An 18,051-nucleotide genomic window follows, 5' to 3' on the forward strand; every position below is an offset into this window, starting at 1 on the left:
CATGATTTTGTAGACCAGATCTTTTAGTTTTTCACCAAAATTATAGGTTTCACAGTTCTTTTTGAATTAAATGTGGTCGTCATTACAAATTTATAATTTTTCTACTCCAGTATGAAACCTAATTAATTAGATGCATATATGAGACTCCATGACAAGTTTGTGCATAGGATATATGCTACTCAGGAGACCGTTAAGGCCTGTTGGCCTCTTGTTGTTCAATGACATACATTTCAAAAACTGGAAATAGCAGTAATAATACTTTTGTATTGCATTATACATATTATCCATTCCGACCTTACTCAAATTGTTTTCATAAATCAGTCAGCAAATTTAGAATTTTTTATAAAAGAGACTTAGTCTTTATCTGTTTATGAAAAGTCTGGAAGTCTAAATCTGGAATAAAAGAAATAAAAAAACTTGAAGCAGACGATATAGATGATATGCGGCGATAACGAGTAGTTTTCTAAATCAAACATCCAAAGGAAAAATACAAAACTGGAGCAGAGCAAACTCGGACCTCTACAACATTTAGAGGTAGGATCAAGCACCAGGGACCATAAAACTAAAACGAGCTCACTTTTGATCTCAGGCTCACTTTTTCACTATATATTCCTTGTGCAAAAGTGAGACTGAGATCAAAATAAAGTTTTATGGCCCCGGAGCCAGGTGTCATTGTAGAGTAACGATATATGCCCTTGCACAAAAACAGGAGGAGGAAATCTTAAGTGCTAACAGTTGAGCATAAAGGGATATCCTTTATTGAGTACAAGATTTACTCTCTGTGCGTAACAGGATGAACCAATGTGTACCACGATATAATTAAGCACAAGAAAGTTTGCCCTGTGGTCTAGGATGGGCAAAAAGAGTTTGCTTTGTGCTTCAAGATGAACACAAGGAAGTGTATCATGTCTACGTTTGGATAATCATAAGAAGATATATTCTGTATGACCAAAGATGACCACGAAAAGATGCAATGTAAGTGTCCAAACATAAGCCCATAGAGCTTTTAGTATGTCCAGTGTTCTATGATGAGCTGAAAGAGACCCTCTATAATCAAAAGAGAGATGTTTGCTCTTATAATATGGCTTTAAACTGCAGTGCTGATATTCCTCCTAAGCAAACTAAGAGCAGACACCACCATACCATAGAAGGAGAAGGAAGGGGTTGAAAATAATAGCAAGTGTGTTAACACACGTGTACGCGTGTGATTTGATAGCTTAGCTACATGAATTCGTTCTTATGGGCGATCGTTCCGGGCCTGCAGACACTGAGTAGTGTGTCATTAATCAAGGTCACTTTGGGGGTCAAAACCTTATTTCTATAGTCTCGGGAGGTGTTATTGATTAGCATCACTATCTAAGATTGACTTGAGAGAGTTTGTTATTCCTTATTGGGTAAGAGCTGCCTGGGAATATTGTAAATGAAAACTACAACGTTGTTCTTTACTTTCTTTCATGCGTTTTAGGAAAAACTGTTGGTCTCAAAAACTACTTGATGAAAAGTTAAGACTAAAATTTAAACATATTACATTTATCTTATAAATTGGGGATTATAGGTAAAAAAGAAATTAATGATTACACTATTAATATTGATTACTTATACGTGTATTTGTAATACACAAGGATTCGTCGCTGAAAAATAGTTAACTTACCCGCTGCAACAGAAAAATTGTTGCCGAAACCTTCTGATTCTTTTCATCCTCTGAAAAAAATTTTATGGTGAATATAAATGACAAAATAATTACCTAGAGCCGAACAATATGCAATACCATTTTCCAATATATATATTATATCAAAATGATTGGTTTTAATGAAATACGGAATAAAGTAATCTTTGAAATGACGTATCCCAACGCGTTTTGGTCTCGCATCATTTGCCTCTGCATTTTCATTTGTATTTTTATCCTCAACCACCTGAAAAAGGCAAAAATAGAAGAATGCAAGTGTTCCCAACAGTAGATGATTGATACGTTTTATACATATAGTAAAGCATTATATTAGTAGTTTCCTTGAAGGTGAGGCGCGATTTATCAATTAATTCTCCGCAATGTGAAGATTGTATTAATTTTCATTTTATTCGATACTTTTGTATTAGAATAATTACTTAGTTTCCATTGCAAATGTATGCTTACTAAATAAATATATAATCAAAATGATAGGCAGATTGAATTAAATGAATGATAACATTAAATACTGAATGGAATTCTTAGAAATAGCGTACCTCAACGCATTTTGGTGTTATATCCTCAATTATTTGGAGAAGAACGAAAAAAATAACAATTGATGTTTGAATTACCTTTTTTCTAGTAAAAAGAGCTGTAGATGTAAAAAGAAGGAAAAAAAGGTAGATAATAGAAAATATATTTTCATGAAAATTATAATTACTGATTTAATATTTGTTCTTCAAAAAAAATAACTGCATGAACTCGACCTCTCTCTCGGCCTTTTTGGTTGCCTGTGTGACACTTTCCCGGGTCCTTTTCTGTGTATCTAGCTCCATATAGGCCTCCAGGGAAATGATCCCCAAGAAAGCCATAAATGGAGTAATGATCGGTTTTCCTGGGGCAATGTCAATTTTTACCGTACCCCAGGTGTCCGCGTGGCACAACACTGGGGAACTGACACGAAATCAGCCCGTTGGTCTCTGATCCGTTTGTTGCACACGAGGAGGACGTGCAGCAGCAACACAGGCAATCTAGCAGATTTTGCTTAAAAATCAGCTCTAAAAACAAACAGTAGAAAACAAGACGGGGTCTTAAAAGTTTGACTTTGTATTTGTCCTAGATTTTCTCGAATATGCTTCCAAAAATTTTGAATTTTAATTAGTTGTTTCAATCTACGTTGAATTGGCTTTTTGCAATAGTCTGATACTTTGTCTAAATTTTACTAATTCCCAGCCTTTATAATTGTAGAAAATTGACACAACGGTATTTTATGTAAAATAAGACCCCAAGGAAAATTTTTAAAAATTACTACAAACCAGGAAAATCAAAACAGCTATATCAAGGTAGATAATTTAAATCATTGGATTAATTCAATTTTGTGATCCAAGAGAAAATCCACAAGTCGGATGGTATCCGTTATACAAGGTGTATGAAAACCCCGAAAACTCTCAAACTGCTGAATTAATAAACAAAGTTAACATTTGCATACCGATAACAAACACAGTCACCTGACGTTAGAAATATTTCTTTTTACAATAAGATTCCAAGTACTCTAACAATAAAAAGGTTTGTCACGGTCGCCATTATGATTTTCTGACACGATTTTCTTGCAGCGATTCATGCAAAATTAATAGGTAAAAATAAATCCGTTCGCCACTTACTATTTTGTGTGTAAACTCGTACATCACCTCCACGCACGAATTACGATACAACCGTTCCGTTCATTAAAAATCATACACCGAAAATCGGAGACATAAATAACAGAGATTGGCAACTCCGCCATTAGCGTGTAAATGTTACGGGACCAACCTTACTTTGAGAACTACAAGTGCAACAGCAATCTTGTATAAGTCATTAAATTTGAACCTGATAGTGAACACGAGCCTGTAAATATGTTTAAGCATGTTTTATTTATGAAAGATATACAAAAAGTTTAACTCTTTATTTAGCTTTTAAATTACTTTTTTAAAACTTATTGACTTTTCACAAAGTAATGGTAATGCATATGTTACTTTACTCATGTAATGGTAATGTATTGCACTACTTCAAGACAATTAAGTAATGGTAATGTAATACCCTAATTCATGAAGAAATGGTAATGTAATGCATTACTTGACAATGTAATTCACTCCAAGCCTGATTCCACCTAAGCCGGACAACATGAACATTAACATTTAACTTGGTTCTTTAATCGATAAGATTGTATATATTATTTGATTTCTTGATCACCCAAAATGTATTATCTATATAGATTTTGCTTACAATGCATTGTTCAGAATTTTAATTCAGTTTAATTAAAGAGCCAATGAACGAGAAGGCAAATTCAGACTTTTTTAGCTCACCTGAGCTGAAAGCTCAAGTGAGCTATTCTGATCACATTTTGTCCGTCGTCCGTCTGTCCGTCCGTCCGTCCGTCCGTCTGTAAACTTTTTACATTTTGAACTTCTTCTCTAAAACCGCTTATCCAATTTCAACCAAACTTGGCAAAAAGCATCCTTATGGGATGGCAAATATAAATTGCAGAAATAAAAGTCCGATCTGTATTCAAAGCGGAGAAAACCTTGAAACTGTAGAAAAAGGGGGGTGCATTTTTAAAAATCTTCTTCTCAAGAATTACCGAGGCAAATTCAACGTAGTTTAGCATAAATTATCCTTATGGGAAGGAAAATATAAATTGCAAAAATTAAGGTCTAATTCAGTTTCAAATCTGAGTTATTACGAAAATAATGATAAAGGAAAGGCGTGTTCAGCTTCGGTTCGGTTCGGCATCCGGTAAAATGGGTAGGCAAGACTTGGCCTGGTCAAAACAAAAGATTGGCAGTTATTAATCTGCCAATCTCATTAAAATTTCAGGATATTTGATGGACCAGTTATATTTGTATTCGCTGTAAATATTGCCGCAAAATAATGCGTATTTGGAATTGACGATTGCCGATCTGCCCCGGCTTTTATTTTGCCACGGCCCGGGTTTGCATACCCATTTTACCAAGACTCGTATTCCATACTTCTAAAACGAGGTTCTTTGTTTAAAGCAGCCATGACATTATACGAAAAAGGGTCGATCTGACTATGATGAATTTGCTTGTTATGCAACAGTTCGTGTATGAAGGGAAATTTTTGAAACATGCAAATTATATTGGTGCCGATTTTGTGAAGTAAATTGAGGCTAAATATTTCAATGCGTTGACAGATTTCACACATGACGTTGGTGTTAGCTTGTTCTGATTTTCGTTTCGTTTTCATTATTTATGCTTTGTAATTTAACCTGGGAACTCTTGTATTTCGTGATTTTTACGTATCAATTCAAACAGAGACTTCGGTAAATCAAACAGTTAACTGTTTACCTGCGCAAATTAAGCAAAATCTGATGTATCAAAAAAGTACTGAAATACAATTCATTCTATCGGTAATTCGGCTTTATCTTTTGCGTAATGGTAGATTAATGCAATAGGTTTTGTTGAGATCGATGCTCGGCATTTTCTCGAGTTTATTCAGTTTAAATAGAGTTTGATATCGCTGAAGGAAATATGTAGGTATATATACATGTATATATATGATTCATTTCGAAAAAATAAATTGTGTTCTTTATTTGTTATAGTGCATGCATGTTTCTTGTGTTTAATTGTTTACAATTTCTATTTACTAACCATATTTGAGTGTTAAGCTTCGAATTATAAGCAAGATACAGAGATTTGCTTACAATTCTATGTTTGTACACAGATCTTAAAAACTAAAGATTGAAAAGGTAAAAAATTTGTCAATATTTATTAATATATCAATATTTATTAAGAAGTCTGTTCTGCCAGAAACCAATTTTAACAACTTATTGTATTGTAAACTTAACCTTTTTTCGTCATTATTACTCCTACTGTACATGTGATCCTTGACTGTGTTTGTGTACATTTGTATAAACTGATTTTGAACCTTAAATACCAATGAACTGGTCTTGAGTGAATAAAAGAATTGAAAATCTTAGGCCATTCTTTTTTTCCATTTTAAATGCTGAATAGGAAATACCAAGTTAAAAATCTTAAGCTGAATGTAATAAAGTCATATCAACAAAATATGACTGAAACCTAGGGAAACTGTGAGCTCTGTATCTTGCTTATAATTCTACGATTGACGCTGAAATTTTGGTTGAACATTAGAAATTCTATATGAATTAGAGTATGTTAAATACTTGTACAAACAAAATAAAAGAATGATATTCTGTATATACCTACTCTCTGGGGTCCCCTCATTATACAATAAATAATGTGAAATCTACATCAATTTTGATAGTTTTTCAGACACGAGTAAATAAAAACGACTTCTTTAAAACAGTTTCCATAGTTCTGACACATTTCTGTTATGGGGATAAAATAATTATCGCTATTCCTAAGAAAATATCACAGCGGAAAATTATCCTGGTTTGTACGCGAGGTAAATAACAGTCATTTAATTATAATGGAGAAGACAAATTAAATTTTTGAATGTTTTAATTTGAGGAATTGAGCACATTGAGGTACAATTTTCTTCTTCACATCTGTACATGTAGGATTTTTAAAATAAAATACAATAACTATTATATATTTTTTTTAAATACAATAACAAGTAAGTAGTTGATGAAACAATTGTACCTATATGCTCTCATATATTTTGATCACTTTACAAAGTGGGGGGGGGGAGGGGCAGAACGAAAATATAGGGAATTGGAAGTTTTAAACAACTTAACAGTGTACCCCTACCAAATGTTTAGTTTTATATCTTGCGTAGGATTTTCTTATTCTGGTAAAAAATAGTATTTCATAAAGGTACAATGTCAAATATTACGTGTATGCAAAAATAAGTGTAAAATTCGAATACTTGACAATATTTATTTTTTGTTATTCTACCGAGGGACCATATGGCACAATATCTTTTGAACGCCAATTGTTGCTCAGGTGAGCGATGTGGCCCCATGGGCCTCTTGTTTTATTTTCTATGTACAAAATTCCTTTTGAGACGAACAGCAGTCATACCGCAAGTAGACTGGGAGGCAATGAAAAACCTATTTAATATGTAACACATCTGTGTACAATCCGTCCTAATTTTAACTTCGGCTTGCGCATGAAGTTAGGTAGTATTCAGGTGAAAGATTGTCAAAATAAAATTCACAACTTTTCAAAAATGGTACAATGCATTACATTCGATTCAACCTTCAACCTCTTCTATTGAATAATGAGCTCGAGCACCAACTGAATCGTCAACGGCGTTGTGCATTCATGCAGTTACGTAAGTCATTCCACATTTGAACCAGAGCAAGAATATTTTGATCAATAAAACTGTTTGTTTATTTTCTAAATAGAATTTAGTTTATACACAGAGGACTTAAAAAGATTTAATGCGTGTTTTTATAATATATATTTACTGATATGCATGAAATTTTCTGCACTATTTTCTTACGTGTAGACTCAATTCATGTGTTCTACGCGTGCCTTCCGGTTTGAGACTTCGGCTGACAGTAAACTAATAGACGTGGTCACGTGACCCCGTCTAAAAATCAGCTTTACGGAGTCATATAAAATACTTGGACAATGTAGTATAACAAAATTCTGTATTTAAAAATTTGTCCCTGGAATTTCTGTTTATCATTGATCCTTTTTTGTCACATGATGATTTTATTGTCTTTTCACATATTAAGTATTACAGTTCAATTTTAAAGAATCAACAATATATCAAAATGCTTGCATATACATATGTTAGTAAAACCATATACATGTGTAATGACCATTGAGTTTTGTTGAACATAAAATGTTTTCCTCTGAAAAATTGCCCCCCCCCCCCCCTCCCCCATGAGGCCCATCCTACTCCTGAAAATGTGATTTTGACGAATTAGAATCTACTCTCAATGAGTTGCCCCTTTTCTAAAACATGTTTTGTTTGTGTTTTTTTAAAGAATTCTTTATACATTCCTATGTAGAAATTTAACCCTCCCCATTGTGCCCCTACCCTATCCCTAGGGATCATGATTTGAACATACTTGAATCTACCCTACCTAATATACCTAGGATACTTCACACAAGTTACAGTTTTTCTCGTTAATGTTGTTGTTAGTAGAAGATTCAAAACAATTTTTCATATTCCTATGTAAAAATTTGACACCCCACTGTGGCCCCACTTACCCCCAGAGACCATGATTTGAACAAACTGAGAATGCTCACACATAAGTTTAAGCTTTTCTGGCCAAATGGTTTTTAAGTAGAAGATTTTCAAAAAATGAACTCTTTATATTCCTATGTACAATTCAATTCCCAATTGTGGCCCCACCTTATCCATGGGGACTATGATTTGGGGAAACTTGATTCAAAACTATCTGAGGATGCTTCCAGATAAGTTTCAGCTTCTTGGCCAAATGCTGTTTGAGTAGAAGATTTTTAAAGATTAACACTTCATATTCCTCTGTACATTGTACAATTCGATCCCCTTTGTGGCCCTACCTAAAGCACGGGGAACATGATTTGAAGAAACTTGATTCTTCATTATTTAAAGATGCTTCCACACAAGTTTCAGGTTTTCTGGCCAAATGGTTTTTAAAAATGTCAACAAAATTTCAATATATCCTAATTATAACCTCTTGAAAGATGGTGTGGCCCCTTATTTTAATAAATTTGAATTTCCTTCACCCAGTAAGGCTTTGTTCAAAGTTTGGTTGAAATTGGCCCAGAGGTTCTGGAGAAGAAGTCGAAAATGTAAACAGTTAACTAACAGACGGGCGGATGGACGGAGACAGACAGACGGGCGGAGAAACACACAGACAGACGGACACCGTACAAAAAGTGATCAGAACAGCTCACTTGAGCTTTCAGCTCAGGTGAGCAAAAAAGATGATATGCAAGTTGGAATACATTTAACTATCATCTTACATCAGTAAATATGTATGGGCAGCGGAAAGGGCAAAAATTACATTTTTACAAAATCAATGGTAATTTAAATTCAACAATGCAAAATAATATTATCAATGACCATAAATGCAAAACCAATTGTCTTCTTTGCAATGTAAATATATATAAAATCAACAAAAGATGTCTTTATACAAATCAAACATATAAAAAGTAAAACCAACATACGTAAATGCAAAACGAACAGATATCAACATAAAACAAGCGGACGCACAAAAATGAACGCCAGGTGGCGTGTTGGAGAAACAATATGCGCGGTGTCCAGCTAAGTCGTCCACAGACCATCTCATATATATAGTTCAAAATATCATTATATTCCTATCACTATAATATATTGTTATACTTTCATGTTAAATACTGAAATCTGATTGGTGAAGACGCAGTTAATAATATTTACTATTACCCTCAGCGTTAGCAACGCACTTGGCAACGGGTACCATTAAAAAATATTACATGCGCGAAAATTATGCGCGTACGGTTCGCTGTAGAATTCACGTTATTCCTATATAAAAGCAGTAAAATTTTCTTAAAAATTTTTAAAAAGACATTCAGTATAACAAAATAAATAGTGCCTGTTTGGGAGGATAACAATATTATTTTGCATTGTTGAATTTAAATTACTATTGATTTTGTAGAAATGTAATTTGTCTTTTCCGCTGCCCATAAATATGTAATATACGTAATATATGCTACGATGGAAAGACCAAGTGTTTTAGACCAATTTTAATCATCTTTTGCAAGACACACTAAAAACGAGAGTTTTTGCATATGAATATTGGTAACTTTCTTTTTCAATATTGCCATATGTTGAGAAGGAAAAGAATGGGGGTTTACATCATTATTTCTTAAAGAATTTCTGGTAATTTGAATACATATACCTTCCGTGGTTGGTTATACTGAACTTCTAAATTGTAAGAAATGTTCGATTTTCTGGTTTCCTGTTAAAAAAATGTTAAAAAAGGATTAATGTTGAAGGTTCTTTTTTAAAAAGTATTTGTCAACTGTCAGTCTTTAGACATTAAAAATGCTTTCTTCGGAGATCCATGCGGTGACAAACTTATGTAGCTAGGCATTGCAGAAAAAAATGTTGAACTTACATAACGTTATGCATATAATGCATTTCTTTTCTGTACATATAAATGCTAACTACCACTATAGACCTCTCTCTCTCTCTCTCTCTCTCTCTCTCTCTCATTTTTTCAATGTTTTTTTTTATAAATCAGAGGTGCGTTAACTTATTGTCCACCAGCACTTTTTTATAGAAGGAGCTACACATTCCCAATATTGTTGACTTTTACTACGACTACACTGTAGTCTGGGGTAAGCTCGTGCAGTCCATGAAGTTCTTGCTCTCTTCGTAGCTGAAGTTCTGATCGATCACAAAATAATACACACAAAGTCAATAGTTCAAGTACAGTTAAGGCATTAATGAATGATGTATAAACATTATTTAGTAAAGGTATTTGAATTATAGTTTATATCATGTAAGCTAAACAATTTGAAAGTATAATTTCGAACGTTAGAGTAATGTGCATATCAATAGGCGGATAATTCATTTCTAACTAATCATCGTGTTAAAAAAATCAAAAAAACTAAGGGTACCTGAAAAAAATATAAGTTTGAATTACAAAAAGAAAAAAAAAGCAAGTAGATTCAACATTAAATGATTGATTAATATTATACTGAGGTGTTTCTTGTAAGCTTGAAGGTCAGACGCAATTTATATTCAATCAATTTTTCAGTCTCCGCAATTTGAAGATATTTTTTTAATTTGATTTGATACTTTTCGATTAGAGTGTATAATTTCAATGAAAAATATTTAGTAACTAATATACAATAATACAATCAAATTGATTGACATGTGAATTTCATGAATTATAGAATTCAATATTTATGAAATAAATTTAATAGAACTCTTGTAGAGCTGCTGTATAACAAGTTGCTAAAAGTTCATTGTAGAATTATTGTAGAATGATCCTTGTAGAAGAAATTATAGTAAACTTTTTTAAATTTTTGTTCCTAATGAATAGAATATTTAATGAAATTGAATAATATTTAATCTAATTCTTAGAAATTGCGTACCTCAGTGCGTTTTTGTGTTGAATCATCTTCCCCTGTATAAGCATCGTCATCCTCAACTGCCTTGAAAAAAGAGGGGAAAATCATTAGTAGATGCATTCATAATGCAATGAACATTTGTTCGTTTGTCAAAATTATCAGATTAACCGAATATCAGATAAACCAGTTTCATAAAGGAAATCATGAAATATAAACAATCTATATGTGCATTATTTTCAACCACACTTCTATTTTAACGATTTAATGTAATAAATATCAGAATAAAATAATTTATTAACTTGCATGTGATTGCTCTTATCCATAATCATACGATGTATTGGACGCCATCTTAAACCGGAAGTGCGTTTATAGATAGAATGATCCTGTATAATCTAAATCTTTCCGGAAAGAAGAACAACTTTATTTTTTATGAATTTATTATTCAGCACTAAAACTACAAACATTTCCTATGGGCACTACAAAATAAAATCATTACATGATTGTCAGTTACATATCAGTACACGAGCACTAGAACACCGCAGTAACGCATCACATAATCACAAGGGATTTTCACTCGACCACCGGTTCAATTTTTATGGGAACCAATCGATGAACTCTGTGATTCTGGACGGCCTTTTCTTTTTAGGGCGATCATTTCACATTGCTCTTGAAGTGCATAGTAGTCACTGAAGTTGTCTCTTACATGTATATGTATTAATAAACATATTTACAGGTCCATGTTCACTATCGGGTTCAAATTTAATGACTTATACAAGACAGCTGTTGCACTTTACGATCAGATATGAGCGTTCAGGCAATAATATAAAAAAATACATGAATCTTGTATTTTCTTTCAGTACAAACTATTCAATATACAACACTACAACACAGATGTTGAGAGAGAGAGAGAGAGACAGAGAGAGAGAAAGAGAGAGAGAGAGAGTAAAATTATTTTCAAAAAGGTTATAATACTCATTTCTGGAAATAATTTTTAAGCTTTCAGAGATCATGACTGGACAGTGCATTCGTTTTTGCTTTAAAGGGTGTATGTCTGTTCTTTATTCCAATGGAACACAGTTCAGAGAAGGGTGGGAAATGGGGTGTTTAGCACCTCTTAAAACAATGGATTGTTTTGATACTTAGATTATCCTGGGGGCATTGTGTGTTGTTAACACATTCTTCACAGTAAATAATTCATTGAATGCCCAACTTATTGTAGTAAAGAATTTGGGGGAATAAGCCGAGGCAAAAAACCACATAGGTCCATTAAAAATACTAACATTTTTTTTCTAACAAATTTAACTTTTGTTACATTTATTAAACATATGTAATCATATACATTCAGTGCTGCCATAACCCACAAAAAGTAACTTCACATTTAATTGTTATTTAGACAACAAAATAGCTATATGCTAATTTGGCAACAAAATTATATAGAAATCGGATGTTCAAATTATATTTTTTCATAGAGTGGGACATCGTACCATTTTTTAAAGAACGAATAATGATAACACATATTAACGTCTATCTTTTTCGATTTTCCAAAAAATGGTACGAAAACCGACTCTATGGTAAAAAGTAAGTTTTCTTCTTCAAATTTTTAAGATTGGTCTGAAATGGCTAAGTCCAAGTGTTCGAATCGTACGCGTTTTGGTTTTTTCTTTGTTTACCTTTTCGTTTACATTGTTAAAATGTAATTTTCTTTTCATACTTAATAATATACATTGTTAAAATGTACTTTTTCTTTTCTTTTCTTAATAATTAAAAATTTGCTAATAATAACTTGAAATTATTTGATATGCGTTTTCTACTACTTTTATAAAATATGAAATGTATGTTATTCTCTTTAAGATTGCACGATTTCATATTGTAAACAGATGGTTGTTGTGTATGCAAGAAACTATTAAATGGCAAGATAAACGGTTCCATCTCTGAATCCTTGAGAGTCTTGTTAACACAACAGGGACATACGCTGGACAAAAGCATGTAATTGTGCTCAAAATGCAGAATACAAGCTAAGTCAAAGGTACAGTGTGCGCCTAATGAAAATTCAACGATTAACTAGGCATGTATTTCACTTCCAATTGTATCGGCAGGAAAATCACATTACAAATGCGTGTTTTCTTGTGAAAGAAAAAGCATAGTAGTTGTACCAGAAGACACATAGACCACTCGGACCAATGACCAACACAAAGTATGACCAGTGACGAATAACAAGTCCCCTTGTTGTACGTTAGTGGTTTGACTACCGCTGTCTTCCGTGTGGTATATATCATAGGCGTCGGAACGGGGGGGGGGGGGGGCGCTAACTTTTTTTGGCAAATTTATACATACCAAAGACCTTTTTTTGCTTGTCAATATTTTGTACAAGTCTAGCCCCCCCCCCCCTTTCAATTTGATTCCGACGCCACTCATTTTTTTTTTTGGAAAAACTTGTTTTAAATACCTACAAAAGGTGTTACCTAAATTCCTCTTGTTTCTGAAGCGGAAAAAATCGACTACTCAAATGGTGGAATCGACTCCCCCATACTCTTTGTCGACTCCCCTGCGTTAGAGGTTGTATATGATGACTGAGGTAAATTAGTAAATAAAATGTTTTTAGAAAGTAATCAACATTTTTTATTTAAACTCTTTTAATGAGTACGTGATTGTCATTTCAAATTTGCCAGTTTAAAGTATATGTAAATGCTATAAAATTTAAGCACAGTTACGCCTTTTTGGACATTTTCATTTGGACAATACTGTCCACCGTTTAAATGCCCAGTTAACTCGTATGTTTATTACTTCTTATTAGAGGTATGAGAAGGTCGTGTGCATTTGCAACGGCTTATTCCCCCAGATTCTTTTTCAAATAATATAAAATTCTTAATAACAACACTCTTAAAATGTTTTGAAATTGTGTTGTTATGGCTAGATATATTGACAATTTAAGAATGGATTTTTTAAATCAAACAACTAAACTACCTTTATCTCAATAGTTATTTTTCTTCTTCAAAACAGTTTTTAATAAAATACAATTTCAATTATTCAATTCATCACAGTTTTAAAAATGAACTTGCATAGAAAAGCATAGTAATGCAAAGTAATGCCATGTAATGCCAGCATTACACTAGATTTTGGAAAGTAATGCATTACATTACCATTACTTGTAATGCTAATTTTGTGGCATTACACATTACTAGCATTACTTTGAAAACATGTTATGCATTGCAATGCATTACCATTACATTTAGCATTACCCCAAGCCTGCTACTTAGCCAGGTAATCCTCACGGTTTGAGTATGATTATTATACCATTTTAAAGCATTCGTTTAAATAAACCATCAATTATCTACATTACATATCATATTATTGTGTTGTTTAAAAGACTTCATGTACTCGTAAGTCTGACGACATTACACGAGAGATCGGTCGGATCGCGGAATTAAGTACTCGCGAAAAATAAGGAAATTACACTATGATCAAATATTATATTTTAATTTTAACATTTAAGAATTCGACAACGTTAACTATTATTTTAAATATTTCAACGATTTCAACTACTCTGTTTTAGAGTCATCATAAAATACATGCGCATATTCATTTTTATTTTCAGGAAAATTGGGGGTGGGGTCGATTATGTAATAATTATTCATGAACTCAGTTTACGCGTCCCAACCCTCTTGCGTTTTCATTTTCGTAAAACGATTACAATGTATCATGTTCTTCAATTGAATATCTAAACCGTACAAAGTCTATATAACAAATATTTTATTGTATAAGCGATTTTGTTCATTTTCCAACAAAATTAAAATGGCAAGTATACTCCGTCATTGAATATAATACTGACTGTTGCATTTAAAATTCAAAACAAGTGAAAAGCTGTCAATGTGACAGCAAACCGGGTTTTCTTTTATGTGAACTGTATCAATAATCCATGTCAACCCGGAATTGATAAACACTACCTACCATACCCTGTGAAATGGAGTACTCTACATGCAATATTTGGCCAAAAAATGATTAAGTTCAAAAGCTGGTATTTTTTTCATTAATTATCAGAAATCAAAATCCTAGCAATATGCAAACCTCTGATATATGTACAATTGATCTGCAAAAGAACAACTTCCTATCTTGAAAACTGTAGGAGGAGTTATCCGTACAATGAGGGTACCCTTTTGGCAATCGCCCGCCCACCCTGCCGCCCGCCATTTTTACCATTTTAATTTTTGTACGGACAACCCCGGATTGATCTGTTGGACACCCCGGTTAAAAATATATAGCGATAATTTTTCAGTTAAAATATTTTTTTTATAAGATAAATGTTGAGTACTTTAAATCCTACAGGTTATGCTCATGGTTATGCACGATCGGCGAACCTAGAGAGAAGAAATACTCCTAAAATTTTGAATATCCTCTACTGGTAAAATTATATGACTGTACCAAATATACAGCTGTAAACCTTCTCTCAATATCATTTTTTTGACCCAACCCCCAACCCCTACCCCATTCCTCTTGATAAACTTCTGAATCTGCGCATGATGTATATGCAAAAAAAAATAGCAGTGGTTTCAATTTGTGCTATTGGTGCCATTGGACCCATATGTACTCTGAACGAGTTTTGGGGTGTATTCGTTTGCTACCTCCTGAACTGGACCTAAGTATCTCCAGCAGATCTCCATTGTCTACCTGCTGTTTGGAAAGTAGACAATGGAGATCTACCGGAGATATCCATACTGCAAACGGGCAAATCAGGATTACTCTTGCAGCTCTCCAATCGACCAAACGAATACATCCTAGGGGTACAAATAGTGGGAAATTTACCAATTTTAACAATGGTACCTATGGTGTGCCATTGTTAACACTGCCTGATTATTTAGCAGAATTTGTCAAACCAAGATGCAATATTTTTGCCTCGTTGATCAATTTGCACCAAAAGGATACATTCAGAAATACAATTTGTGTACAGTAAAGTATTTTTTCTTACATTTTTTCTCCTGCAAAACGTGTGTAGAATATTAAAAAACATGGCTAGAGCGAGTCATTAAAATGAGATTACTGTACTATCATATACACCCGACGATTTTTATACTGTTTGTCCAGGGACACATTTAAAAGTTAATGATATGGTTAATGCCAACAACAATCTAAAGAGCCCTACCCCTAATGTTGAAAAAGAACAGTTACTGTTGGTGTTTTGTGGAAACTCTGTTTGAGAGCTTTCGATGTATGGCTGATCGGTTTTAGAACATCTATAAAAGAAAGTTTTTATAGAGTAATTCTCTTCCTTGAAAAATATTTTATAAGGTCAAGATCTAGTAAATGATTCCAGAGTGTCTTTTTGGTGCTGGGACCATTATGACGTCATAATTGATTTGAAGAACCTTTTTCCCGTACCTTACGGCTTTAAAGGAATTATGTAGAAAATTACACAATTTCTTGACATTTAGTGCTAAATCATGGGAAAAGTAATTCCGATAGCTATCTTCAATTTGACATTATTTTAAAGAGGTCAGGAACTTGTTTAATTCCGTTTTTGGAGAGTGTAGGCATTCTAGATATATTTTACTTGTCAAAAGTGGACAAAACTCCGAAATTTGTTTCTTATTACCTTCATATCCCATGGAAAATGACAGTTTAAAACTTGCTTTTTCATTGCGTTACCGAAATATTTAGCCCCGGTAAACCCTATCAAACAAAGCTATTGTTATGAAGCATCATTGAAAGAATTTAAATCTTAAACATAAACCTGTAGGCACCTTTCATTTACTAGATCTTGACCTTAAGGCCTACATCATAAGCAAACAATTTGAGAACACTTTCAATTTCAAAATGTTTTGGGTGCTTTAGATGGCATTCATATTCCAACCAATGTCCCCACTCATTTGAAACTTGCCTACATACACGGAAAGAAATTAATATTATTTAGTTGTACTTATGGCATGTTACAATGCTAATAATGAATTGTTCAGCTACAAAAAGATTTAAGGTAAAAAGCCGTGAAATTAATCTGTTGCCTTCAATGCATACACAAAATCCGCCATTTTTGTGACGTCATAAAAAAAAGTTACCATCGCTAACACAGCTCTAGATATTCTGCAGAAATGTCTACCTATAATAAATTTTATCGGCAAACATTGATACCGTTGGCATACCAATGGTAAACAATTTACCAGTGGTAACTTTTGTCTGTCAACGGCAGTACTCTGTACACACTCTGTAAATGAATACGCTACGAGTCTCGTCTTGCAGGGGTGGATCCACGATTTGAATTTGGGGAGGTGGCGCTAGTTTAAGACAGGGGATCTATAGGTCTGAAAGCTCCCGGATTCTAAAAATTTTGTAGTTTAAAATGTCTCTTCTCAATTAAACACAATCGTTGTAATACAAAATTAGGCAACAATACGTTTTCTATTATTTATACCCCATATTTAGATGATTTTTAATAATAGAAAAAAATACAAATATCTGTGAAAAAAGTGCAATTGATATTGATGAAAGGGAAACTTTCCAAGATATCTTCATTGACACATTTTCATTTTCCATTCGGAGACCAATTTCTTACGTAGATTTATAATGGGGATATTTACATTTTTCCTCTATTCGGAAGTCACCCGGAATATCTCGCATAATTTTTCAACGTTATTATCCGGGTACCCATCTGTTTAGCAATAAAAAAATCTCCATAGACTTTTATTGTTAGCCGTGTTGAAATTTGATTAGCTAGAATGGGCGTTTAAAAGTTTCAAAAAGAAAATCTTGGCAGTTTTTTATACTAATGAATGGACATCGTTTAAACCCAGAGGTATTTATAGATATAGAACAATTTAAGATAGTGTGCGGCCAAAAAATCTTGGAACAGACTTTAAATTCTAATCTTAGAAAATATTTTTAATTGCGCGTGTTAAAAGTGCGGATTTTTTTTTAATTGTTATCGTTCGTGTTTCGTGAAAATTCAATAAGTTAGTGATCCTCCGTGTATCCTGCGTACTAGTAATCGTTCGTGTAACAGAATCGTGCGTGTCGTTTGTCAAAAATAACATTGCTACCACTGTAAGACATTTTAATTCCTACCTAGAATCAAAGTACTGAGGTATCGAAAACATGGCTTTTTTCATATTACATGTGTAAATTTACTAGACTAAAGTAACAAACGTCTCTCTTTCTCTTGCTCTCTATATTTAATCAAAGTACTGAAGTACTGAATATGTTATTTTGCTTGGCAAGTAGTTAATTTATAATCTCTATTTGAATTACGCACATTTTAATATTATGAATCCTCGGTATTTTCCGACAAGAATTTCGAGAAAACCTCTTATGAATCATGTTGTGTAATATATAAAAATAAAATTGATTTCATCAAACTATGTATCGGTATTCAAAATATTTCAAAAAGTGTATGGATCCAACCTATAATGAACTCTAGTCTCGTTC

General features: G+C 33.1%; 1 pseudogene; it reads right to left on the reverse strand.

The window, feature by feature from the left end:
• Nucleotides 1-1,647: 1,647 nt before the first annotated feature.
• LOC128187577 (uncharacterized) lies at nt 1,648-7,819 on the reverse strand (annotated as a pseudogene).
• Between the last annotated feature and the right edge of the window lie 10,232 nt (nt 7,820-18,051).

The sequence above is a fragment of the Crassostrea angulata genome, chromosome 6 (genome assembly GCF_025612915.1).
Source record: "Crassostrea angulata isolate pt1a10 chromosome 6, ASM2561291v2, whole genome shotgun sequence".
NCBI lineage: Eukaryota > Metazoa > Mollusca > Bivalvia > Ostreida > Ostreidae > Magallana > Magallana angulata.